General features: G+C 42.8%; 1 long non-coding RNA gene across 1 annotated transcript; it reads left to right on the forward strand.

Moving 5' to 3' along the window:
* The first annotated feature begins 227 nt into the window (after positions 1-227).
* Positions 228-2504, forward strand: LOC133044483 (uncharacterized). The gene is made up of 3 exons (XR_009689947.1): positions 228-372; positions 500-658; positions 1506-2504. It is a non-coding gene; the product is annotated as an uncharacterized LOC133044483 (long non-coding RNA).
* Positions 2505-11506: the final 9002 nt, after the last annotated feature.

The following is an 11506-nucleotide window of genomic DNA, read 5'->3' on the forward strand; positions in this document are numbered from 1 at the left end:
CCCTTCTATTTGCCTCCAAATTCACTGCATAAAGCAAGAAAGATTACGGGCCGGGCCAGCCCTGACACTCCCTGAAGAAGAGGGAGAACTTGTGGGCTCTCAGAGGTTATGCCTCAGAGCTTATTACAGTTCCTTTTTCAAGGATGGGAGACTTGATAACTTCCTGGTCAAATGCAGGCACTTTGACCTTGGACCTTGGGAACTACAGCGCCCCCTGCTGGCCGCTGCCTGCCAGAGTCGATATAAACAAGACACCCAGCCTCCACGTTCACCCACACTCCGCTTCCATTATGAAGATGAGCAGCGTCTCTGCGCTCCCTGTGATCTTCCTCCTGCTCTTCTTCCACAAGGCACAGCCGGGAGCCCACAAGGGTGCGTGGAGGGCGCTGCGGTCCTCGGTGTGGTGGGGGTGGGGGCACGCTTTCTCCGAGAAGCCGATGGGACACGCTGGCGCAGATGCCCTGGGGCCCCCACCTCACCCTGTGGCATTTTTTCCCAGCCATCCAGAAACCTGGACATTGCCCAGAATTTTTTCTTTCCTGCCCATTCGTCCTTTTACCTACGTGCCGGCGCGACAGAGGGTGCAAGGGGCCCAAGAAGTGTTGTTTCTATAACTGTCGGCGTCAGTGTATGGAGCCCTGGATGTCGTTGGAGTGAGGTGAGAAGCCCTACGTCTGTCCCCCGCCCCGCCCCCTCCACTTTGCCCCTGGAACTTTCCAGAAGAACCAGATCTCCCAGAGGGAGTGGAGGACTGTCAGTGACCTTAGATTTCGTGGAGATAAGAGCTTTTAAATTGAGATCTGATCCGGGACTTCTCTGGCGGTTCCGTGGTTGAGACACAGCGTTTCCACTGTAGGGGGTCCCTGGTTGGGTCCCTGACTGGGGATTAAGGTCCGGTCTGTCTGCCCCAAAACTCGCCTCAAAGACAGTGAAGAGAGAGGCCCTTCAAACCTTCTTCAGAAAATGCACCATTTGTGTTTTAGGCATCATTGTTTGGTGAAATGACAAGGAGGTTAGGATGAGATTATCTCTAAGCGTCTGAACTGTTACTGAATTTTTATCATACCTGTTTTCCAGGGCCGTTTTTTTAAAAAAAATATTTGTTTATTTGGCTGCACTGGGCCTTAGTTGCAGCACTCAGGATCTTTGATCTTCGCTGAAGCTTGTGGGATCCAGTTCCCTGACCACGGATGGAACCCCGGCCCCTCGAATTGGGAGTGCAGAGTCTTAGCCAGGGAAGCCCCTGGCTGTTATTTTTTCTGATAGCTCATAATAAGGAAGCACTTTCCTCTTTACATTTAAACAGTAAGGTAAAGGGTTCTGATATTATAATTCTTTAGAATGGCTCACCTAGAATTCCCGAACCCTGATTTCTTGGAAGTGTATCTCAGCATCCTCGGGAGGAGTATGCAGGGTGCAGACCACGGTGGTCATGGGATCCAGTCCGTGTTCCCTGAAGGGTTTGCATCATCCCATGTCTCTGCTTCTTTCTCTTCTCTCCCCAGGTAGAAACCTCTCTTTAGAGGTTTCTTAAGAAGGCGCAGGGGAGTCCAGGCTCAGACTTGGATAACTCATCTCCAGTGCTTCCCTGCATGCCTCATTCCACAAGACTTCTTTTTATCAAGAGTTGAATGCCTCTCGATATGAAAATGCCACAAAGAAATAAAGTGTTATCTATTTAAAACTACAGGAGAATCTATGACTACTGAGTCTCTCTCTCTCTCCCCTGCCCCCCTTCTCTGTCTTCAACCTTTTGTGGGGGATCCTTCAGTGATTGTATAAAAGGATGGGATTACTGTTTCACGTTTAGTCTTGGCAAGTGCCTGCACTTCTGTTTTTCTGATAAGTTTTTTTTTTAAGGCCTCCTGACACTCAGGCTCTCTGTTCGTTACATTCCCAGGGTATTTTTGAGTCAGAGTTTCTGTGTTTGGATGCTATGAAAGATGTACATTCTTATCCTGAGGTGGGGGGGCAAGTCTCTTCACTGCATTGTCTCTGGTCTGGCTACTGGTGGCCTTTCCACTTGGGGGAGTTGTATGATGGAGGACTAGACTTGGGACTTCAGGATCGGAAATGGAGTGGAACTTGGCCTTAGTTCTAAGCTACTTTAGGGTCTAAAATCTAGGCCTTCATAAATTTAGAAAAGGAAATTCTGCTTAGCAACCTTGAATCTTAATTTAAGGGGTCTAAGACCCTAATCTACCTAATAATGAAGTGTTATTTAGCCATGCTAATTTCCTCTCTTTCTGCTTTGTGATTCTGTCTTGATTTGGGATCAGAGAGGGATTTCAGGTCTTAGAGAGTGTTCTTCAAAAACTGTGTTGTTCTTTTCTACCTTCATGAACTGTAAAAATTCCCTTGATAAATAGACAAATATCAATTTTCAAATTTATGAAAATTTGAAATATATATATAGTATAATCTTAATTATCCATCTAGTTATAACCTTTAATCACAACAATAACTTTCTGTTCTCTCACAGAAAGCCAGAAGGCAGGTGACTTAAGCGCTAATGTACAAAGTACTTCAGTAAACACTAATGTCACCAAGAGCATAGGAACATTCTACTAAACATGTTAATTGATGCTCAATCTACAATATATAAATATACTTAAAAGTATATTTTATTGGTGACTAATGTTTTGTATTCTCTGTCTTACTTAGAAATTGTCCAGGTGTCCAAGGATGATGTTCTAGTTAAAGAATAGGAGAGAGAAAAAGAAGAAATACATGGTAAATTGCTGAAAATAGATGGTAGAAATGTTTTAAAAATATGTTTATCTTTGACATGTACATCTTAAATTTTAAGAACTGCTTATTTCCTAGAATGTTTTAAGTTGATACGTATTTTTTCATCATAATTTATATCATAGCAAGTGATACATTTTTTGGTACATGATGAATATTGTCATTTAAATAAAATGAGCACCTCACTCTTTTTCATGGTTTCTAAGAGGGTGGAATTTAACCGCCCTCTTCATTTGAGAGTAATGTTTATGAGAAAAAAAAATTCTTTCTTTTTCTAATCTTCTTCTGCCTCCTCGCTTCCTTTCCCTTCATTGCTTGAACAATTCAAACCAAAAACAAACAGGTGAGTGACTGAGCTTAAGGTCCCCCGGACGGCAGATGTCAGGGTAAGATTAGATCACCAAGGGTTTCCTGGGGAAAAGGCTTGTCGGGGTAAATGGGTGACGAGGGATGAGGGCCGCCATCAGACTAGATGCAGGGTTGACTCCAGGCGAAGGAGGGAAAGATGGAAGGCTGAGGAGGAAGAGTCTTAGAATAGAGTGTAACAGTAAAGAAGTGTTGGCCTGGCTGAAGGGGAGGGTTTGAATCACAGTCACCTACTGGGGGTATCTCAGAATGGGCAGGGGTGGAGGGGTGCCTGGCTAGCTCGGGGTGGGGGGAGCTCCTCTTTCTTTCCTAGGGCAGGGGCTCAACCCAGTCCTTCCACTGGGCATCCCCGGAAAGGGAACCTTGACAAACAGAGGCCAAGTTCTCGCGAGGGCTTCATCTGGGAGTGTGCCTGGACCACCTGAAATGACCCCTTGCGCAGACAGCGCTGTCGGCCACATCCTCTGTCTGTGTCTCTCAGCCGCTTCCTCCCTCCCTGCCTCTCCTCCTCTCATTCTCTGCATCTCCTTTGTTCTCTTGCTCTTCATCTTCTGTCCGCTCTGTATCCTTCTTCTCATTTCCAGTTCATCTTATCGCTGTCTTTCTCTCCTTCCCGTCTTGCTCGTCCTTCCGTCTGTTTTCATCCAGTGTGTTCACGTGTGTGCTTTATTTTCTCCTCTCTCTTTCTGTCCCGCTTTGTTCTGTGTGCCTGTTACCTTTCCCTGGGCCAGGACACCTGTGTGGGAAGCCGGCGCATTCCCTCAGGAGTCAGCGACATGTCACGTTCCCTTGTCAGGCTGTCCTTAGCAGCTTCCCCTTGCCCACCTCTGGGTCATGTCCGCTCCCCCACTGCCTCCTTCTGGTTTCTGGGGAATCCTTTCATCTTCCTGGGAAGATGGTCTCTGAGCCCTTAAATCCACCTCCCTTCTTTGTCTATGTTGTATCTCTTGAGGAAGAGAAAGCTGAAGACTCTCCCCTGCCCAAATCTCCCTTTTGGGGTGGGGCTTCCAGCCAGCCCCTGCCCCTGCCCGCACCCCCTGACGGGTGCTAGGATGGCCAGCAGTGTTCAGAGAAGAAGCAATGCTGGCCTTGTATTGGTTGCATGAAAGGCAGGGATCCTCCAGCTGCTCTGAACCCATGAGAGGGGCAAAGATTGAGACAGAGGGCAGAGCGTCTTGGGATGCTGGTGTTCAGTTCTGTTTATTTGCTCAGTCATGTCTGACGCTTTGCGACCCCATGGACTGCAGCATGCCAGGCTTCCCTGTCCATCACCAGCTCCCGGAACCTACTCAAACTCATGTCCATCACGTTGGTGATGCCATTCAACCATCTCATCCTCTGTCATCCCCTTCTCCTCCCGCCTTCAATCTTTCCCAGCATCAGGGTCTTTTCCAATGAGTCGGTTTTTCGCATCAGGTGGCCAAAGTATTGGAGTTTCAGTTTCAACATCAGTCCTTCCAATGAATATTCAGGACTGATTTCCTTTAAGACTGACTCATTGGATCTCCTTGCAGTCCAAGGGTCTTCTCCAACACCACAGTTCAAAAGCATCAATTCTTTGGTGCTCAGCTTTTTTAATAGTCCAACTCTCACATCCATACATGACTACTGGAAAAACCATAGCTTTGACTGGATGGACCTTTTTTGGTAAAGTAATGTCTCTGCTTTTTATTATGCTGTCTAGGTTGGTCATGGCTTTTCTTCCAAGGAGCTTTGTCTTAATTTCATGGCTGCTGTCACCATCTGCAGTGATTTTGGAGCCCACCAAAATAAAGTCTCTCACTGTTTCCATTGTTTCCCCATCTATCTGCTGAAGGTGGCTGGGGACAAGGGCTAGTCCAGTCTCTGCCATTGCCCACTTTGTGAATCTTCTTGATGGCTTGAATCTTCTTGATCACTTGATCAAGTGAAACCTACCTTCAGCCTGACTTGAGATCAGCCACCAGTCAGTCCAGCAGGGGGCGCCCTGGGTTAAAGGAATCAGGTCTGCTGTCATGAGGCCTCAGTTTGGGAACTGGAGCAGTCAGCTTCCATGGAGGAGGGTAAGACTGGTCTGTAGTCTTGGGCAGTGGGAGGGTTTCAAGCTCTGGACCTGCTCTCTCCAATTCAGGTGAAGCTTGGGAAGTGTTCAGTGGTGAGAGACACTTGGAAGCTGCTTGGCGTTGACATGGGGGCAAGTGTAGAAAGTGGTGCATCGTCCCTGAGGAGCTAAGAAGTCGGTCCAGGCTCAGATCTCCGACTCAGCTGCCATCAGTCTCCCTCAGCCTGACCTAAGTCCCCTGGAGGTCCGTGCTCTCTGACGGGGGGGGGGGGTGGGGGGGGGGGGTGGCTGCCTCAGCAGAACGTTGGCCCTTCCACAACATCTCCTGCTGTCTTCTGGACACAAAACCACAGAGGATCTCATTGCAGGGCCTCTATGCCTGACCTCTCACCTGGGCCCTGGGTGGGAGATGGTCTGGAGAAGCTTGGAGAAGCAGCCCTGACTTAGGGTCCATGAGACTGAGGTTTGAATGTCAGCTTTGCCTGACCGACTTATTGCCTTGGGCAGGTGACAGTGCCTGTCTGACACAGTTGAATGAAAGCCCAGAAATGGACCTTAAACGTAATATGGTCCCTAATGTTTGACCTGGGAGCTAGGTATGCTCAGTGGGGAATGGAGAGTCTTTGCAATAAATGGTGCTGGGAAAACTGGATATCCTCATGCAAAAGAAAGGCATAGGACCCCATCTACACCAGTTATAGAAATTAGTTTGGAATGGAGTAAGGACTTACACATAAGACCTGAAACCATTAAATTACGAGGAGACGACAGAGGATGAAATGGTTGGATAGCATCACCGACTCGGTGGACCTGAGTTTGAGTAGGCTCCAGGAGTTGGTGACGGACAGGGAAACCTGGTGTGCTGCAATCCATGGGGTCACAAGGAGTTGGACAGGATGAGCAACTGAACTGACTGAACTGAACAAAGGGAAAACACTCTTTGACATCAGTCTTGGCATGATTTTTTGGCTACAACATCAAAACCACAAGCAACAAAAGCAAAAACCAGTAAGTGGAACTACATCAAGCTAAAAAGCTGTGCAGCAATATCAACAATTGACAAGATGAAAAAGTAACCTAAGGGATGGAAGAAAATATTTTCAAATCATATATCTGATAAGGAAGTTAATATCCAAAATCCAAAATAAATAATTCATATAATCAATAGCAGAAATAAAAACAGACCTCCCAGTAAAAAAAATGGGCAGAGGACTTGAATAGACTTTTTCCCAAAGAAGACATACAAATGGCTGACAAGTGCATGAAGAGGAACTCAACATTACTAATCATCATGGAAATAGCAAATCAAAACCACAATGAGATATTGCCCCACATCTATTAGAATGGCTATCATCAAAAAGAAAAGAAATAAAGTGTTGTTGAGGATGTAGAGAAAAGAGAACCTTCACGTACTGTTGGCTGGTACATAAATTGGTAGAAACAATTTGATATGAACAAATTGGTATGAAAAACAATATGAGTAGGAATGCAAACTAGTACAGCCACTATGGAGAACAGTGTGGAGATTCCTTAAAAAACTGGAAATAGAACTGCCATATGACCCAGCAATCCCACTCCTGGGCATACACACCGAGGAAACCAGATCTGAAAGAGACACGTGCACTCCAGTGTTCATCGCAGCACTGTTTATAATAGCCAGGACATGGAAGCAACCTAGATGCCCATCAGCAGACGAATGGATAAGAAAGCTGTGGTACATATACACAATGGAATATTACTCAGCCATTAAAAAGAATTCATTTGAATCAGTTCTAATGAGATGGATGAAACTGGAGCCCATTATACAGAGTGAAGTAAGCCAGAAAGATAAAGACCAATACAGTATACTAACGCATATATATGGAATTTAAAAAGATGGTAACGATAAGCCTATATGCAGGACAGAAAAAGAGACACAGATGTATAGAACAGACTTTTGGACTCTGTGGGAGAAGGCAAGGGTGGGATGAGCTGAGAGAATAGCATTGAAACATGAATATTATCAAGTGTGAAACAGATCGCCAGCCCAGCTTGGATGCATGAGACAAGTGCTCAGGGCTGGTGCACTGGGAAGACCCAGAGGGATGGGATGGGGAGGGAGGTGAGAGGGGGGATCAGGATGGGGAACACATGTAAATCCATGGCTCATTCATGTCAATGTATGGCAAAAACCACTACAGTATTGTAAAATAAAGTAATTAGCCTCCAACTAATAAAAATAAATGAAAAAAAAACCCAATATGATGGTTCTTCAAAAAATTAAAAATAGAGCTACCATATAATCCAGCAATCTCACTTCTGGGTATATATACAAAGGAGATAAAACCACTATTTAGAACATCTAAAAAATCACTATTTATTTGCATTTATTTCTAACATGAAGGATAGTTTACTTTTTACACTGTTTTTGTTAAACAATATAACTGACAACTCTCCATCTCAGCTCATAGAGACCTTCCTCATTCTATTTTTTAAAATATTGTCCAAATATTTTATTGTGTTGATATATCACAGTTTATTCATCCCATTTTTCTCGTCCTACACAGATAAGCAGTCCTTTGCTATTAGAAATGACGTTACAAATTATGCTAACATGGTTGTTGGCACATGTCTTCAGAGTAGATTCCTAGAAGTTAGACTGTTGACAGGCTAAAAACATGTCATTTTGTTAAACATTGCTCAATTCCTATCCCCAGGAACTGCATTATTTTGGATTCCTACCAGCTATGTCTGAGAAAGACTGGTTCTTCATAGTCTTAGTAACGCAGTTTGCTGTCAAGCTTTTGAATTTCTGCCAGTTTGGCAGACAGGAAACAGTATAGTTTCAATGTGTAGTTTTCTATTCACATACCTAAACCACAATGCTTTAACTATAGGGGCGTTTTAGTGTATTTTAACATACGGTAAGGCTAGCCTTTTTTGATGCTTTTCTCTTTTAGGGGCTTCTTAGTGTTCTTGCCTGTTTACTTTTTATATGAAGTTTAGAATCAACTTCTTAAAATTTATTGGTACTTTATTGAAATTATACTAATGAAGAAATTTGACATTTTTATTATGTTGTAATCATTCCATCCAAGGACAAGGGATGTTCCTATTTAAGCATACTTTTGAATCTTTGACAAACGTTTTAAAATTTTTATAACTCCCTAAGGCATTTATTTCTAGTGTTTAAATGTTTTGTTGCATTAAATGCATAATCTTACCTTAAATCTTTAAACTTTTTCATATGTAACAATATCAATGATTTTTGATGCTAATATAAATATTATTGAATGCTTTCATCATTTATACACTTTAAATTTAACATGGAATTTTCTGGCTTCTACAGATACACAATCAAGTTATCTACAATGGTATTTTTATTTCTAATTTTTGTGAATCTAGTTTTTACCTTCTTCTTAATCTTAATGGAAAAGTCTTAGTGTTTCTCTGTTAAAGAGGTATTAGTCCATTTTTTAGTTTATGTGTATATAGCTTTTAAAAATAGTAAATGAGTGTTTATTTTTCTGAAGTTCTTTTCAACATTTATGAGAATCAGTTCAGTTCAGTCGCTCAGTCGTGTCTGACTCTTTGCGACCCCGTGAACCGCAGCACGCCAGGCCTCCCTGTCCATCACCTACTCCCGGAGTCCACCCAAATCCATGTCCATTGTGTCAGTGATGTCATCCAACCATCTCATCCTCTGTTGTCCCCTTCTCCTCCTGCCCTCAATCTTTCCCAGCATCAGGGTCTTTTCCAATGAGTCAGCTCTTCCCATCAGTTTGTCAAAGTATTGGAGTTTCGGCTTCAACATCAGTCCCTCCAATGAACACCCAAGACTGATCTCCTTTTAGGATGGACTGGTTGGGCCTCCTTGCAGTCCAAGGGACTCTCAAGAGTCTTCTCTAACACCACAGTTCAAAAGCATCAATTCTTCTGCACTTAGCTTTCTTTATAGTCCAACTCTCACATCCCTACATGACCACTGGAAAAACCATAGCCTTGACCGGACGGACCTTTGTTGGCAAAGTAATGTCTCTGCTTTTTAATATGCTGTCTAGGTTGGTCATAACTTTCCTTCCAAGGAGTAAGCATCTTTTAGTTTCATGGCTGCAATCACCATCCACAGTGATTTTGGAGCCCAGAAAAATAAAGTCAGCCACTGTTTCCACTGTTTCCCCATCTATTTGCTGTGAAATGATGGGACCAGATGCCATGATCTTAGTTTTCTGAATGTTGAGTTTTAAGCCAGCTTTTTCACTCTCCTCTTTCACTTTCATCAAGAGGCTCTTTAGTTCTTCTTCCCTTTCTGCCATTAGGGTGGTGTCATCTGCATATCTGAGGTTACTTTCTCCCAGCAATCTTGATTCCAGCTTGTGATTCATCCAGCCCAGCATTTCTCATGATGTACTCTGCATATAAGTTAAATAAGCAGGGTGACAATATACAGCCTTGAGGTATTCCTTTTCCTATTTGGAACCAGTCTGTTGTTCCATGTCCAGTTCTAACGGTTGCTTCCTGACCTGCATACAGGTTTCTCAAGAGGCAGGTCAGGTGTTTTGGTATTCCCATCTCTTTCAGAATTTTCCACAGTTTATTGTGATCCACATAGTCAAAAGCTTTGGCATAGTCAATAAAGCAGAAATAGATTTTTTTTTAGAACTCTCTTGCTTTTTCAATGATCCAGCGGATGTTGGGAATTTGATCTCTGATTCCTCTGCCTTTTCTAAAACCAGCTTGAACATCTGGAAGTTCACCGTTTACATATCGCTGAAGCCTGGCTTGGAGAATTTTGAGCATTACTTTACTAGCGTGTGAGATGAGTGCATTTATGTGGTAGTTTGAGCATTCTTTGGCATTGCCTTTCTTTCGGATTGTAATGAAAAGTGACCTTTTCCAGTCCTGTGGCCACTGCTGAGTTTTCCAAATTTGCTGACATGTCATTTTTTCTCCTTAGATATATTTATATAATAAATTATATTAAAGATTTCCTATACTTAACCATCTTGTATTTGAGCATAATGAATTATTTTTTTAAATATACTTTGTATTCTCCTTGCTAAATTTTATTTTGGATTTTGGAATTAATATTCATTAGTGAAATTGATCAATGGTTTTCTTTTTTATGTAGTTTTGCCAAGTTTGGATGTCAATTTTGTATCTACTTCAGAAACAGAGTTAGAAAATTATCTTTTTTACACTTTGGAATCATTTAAGCAGTATTGGAATTTTGTGTCTTGGAAGAAATAAGCATAGCAGGTAATGGTCCTCCCCAAAAACATCTGCGGAGAGCATGGCCCTGCTGACACTTTGGTTTCAGTCCAGTGAAACTGCTTTGGACTTTCAGCCTCCAGAACTTTTATGTAAAAGCATAAATGTGTGCTGTTTTAAATCAATAAGTTGATGCCAATTTGTTAAAACAGTCATAAGAATCTAACACAATAGACTGACTGATAGTTTTGGCCACATAAAAATTTGGTACAGAGGAATTATGGACGACTTAACTAGTTTCTTTTTTTTTAAGGGAAGAAAATTGAAAGAATAAGTCAATTCATTACAGGAAAGACCTAAATTGTACAGGCATACCTTGAAGATAATGTGGGGTCAGTTCCAGACCACCACAATAAAGCAAGTTCACACAAACTTTTTGGTTGCCTAGTACATCTAATGACAGAATGATCTCTGTTCGTTTCCAAGGCAAACCATTTCAGTATCACGGTAATCCAAGTCTATGCCCCAACCACTAATGCTGAAGAAGCTGAATGGCTCTATGAAGACCTACAAGACCTTGTAGAACTAACAACAACAAAAAAAGATGTTCTTTTCATCATAGGGGACTGGAATGCAAAAGTAGGAAGTCAAGAGGTATCTGGAGTAACAGGTAAGTTTGGCCTTGGAATGAAGCAGCGCAAAAGCCAGGAGTTTTGCCAAAAGAAGGCATTGGTGATAGCAAACAGCCTCTTCCAACAGCACAAGAGATGACTCTACACACGGACATCACCAGATGGTCAATACCAAAATCAGATTGATGATATTCTTTGCAGCCGGAGATGGAGAAGCTCTATACAGTCAGCAAAAACAAGACCAGGAGCTGACTGTGACTCAGATTATGAACTCCTTATTGCCAAATTCAGACTTAAATTGAAGAAAGTAGGGAAAACCACTAGACCATTCAGGTATGACCTAAATCAAATCCCTTAGGATTAGACACTGAAAGTGACAAATAGATTCATGGGATTAGATCTGATAGACAGAGTGCCTAAAGAACTATGAACAGAGCTTCATAACATTGTACAGGAGGCAGTGATCAAGACCATGCCCAAGAAAAAGAAATGCAAAAAGGCTAAATGGTTGCCTGAGGAGGGCTTACAA

Source organism: Dama dama, chromosome 23, assembly GCF_033118175.1.
Source record: "Dama dama isolate Ldn47 chromosome 23, ASM3311817v1, whole genome shotgun sequence".
In the NCBI taxonomy this organism is placed as follows: Eukaryota; Metazoa; Chordata; class Mammalia; order Artiodactyla; family Cervidae; genus Dama; species Dama dama.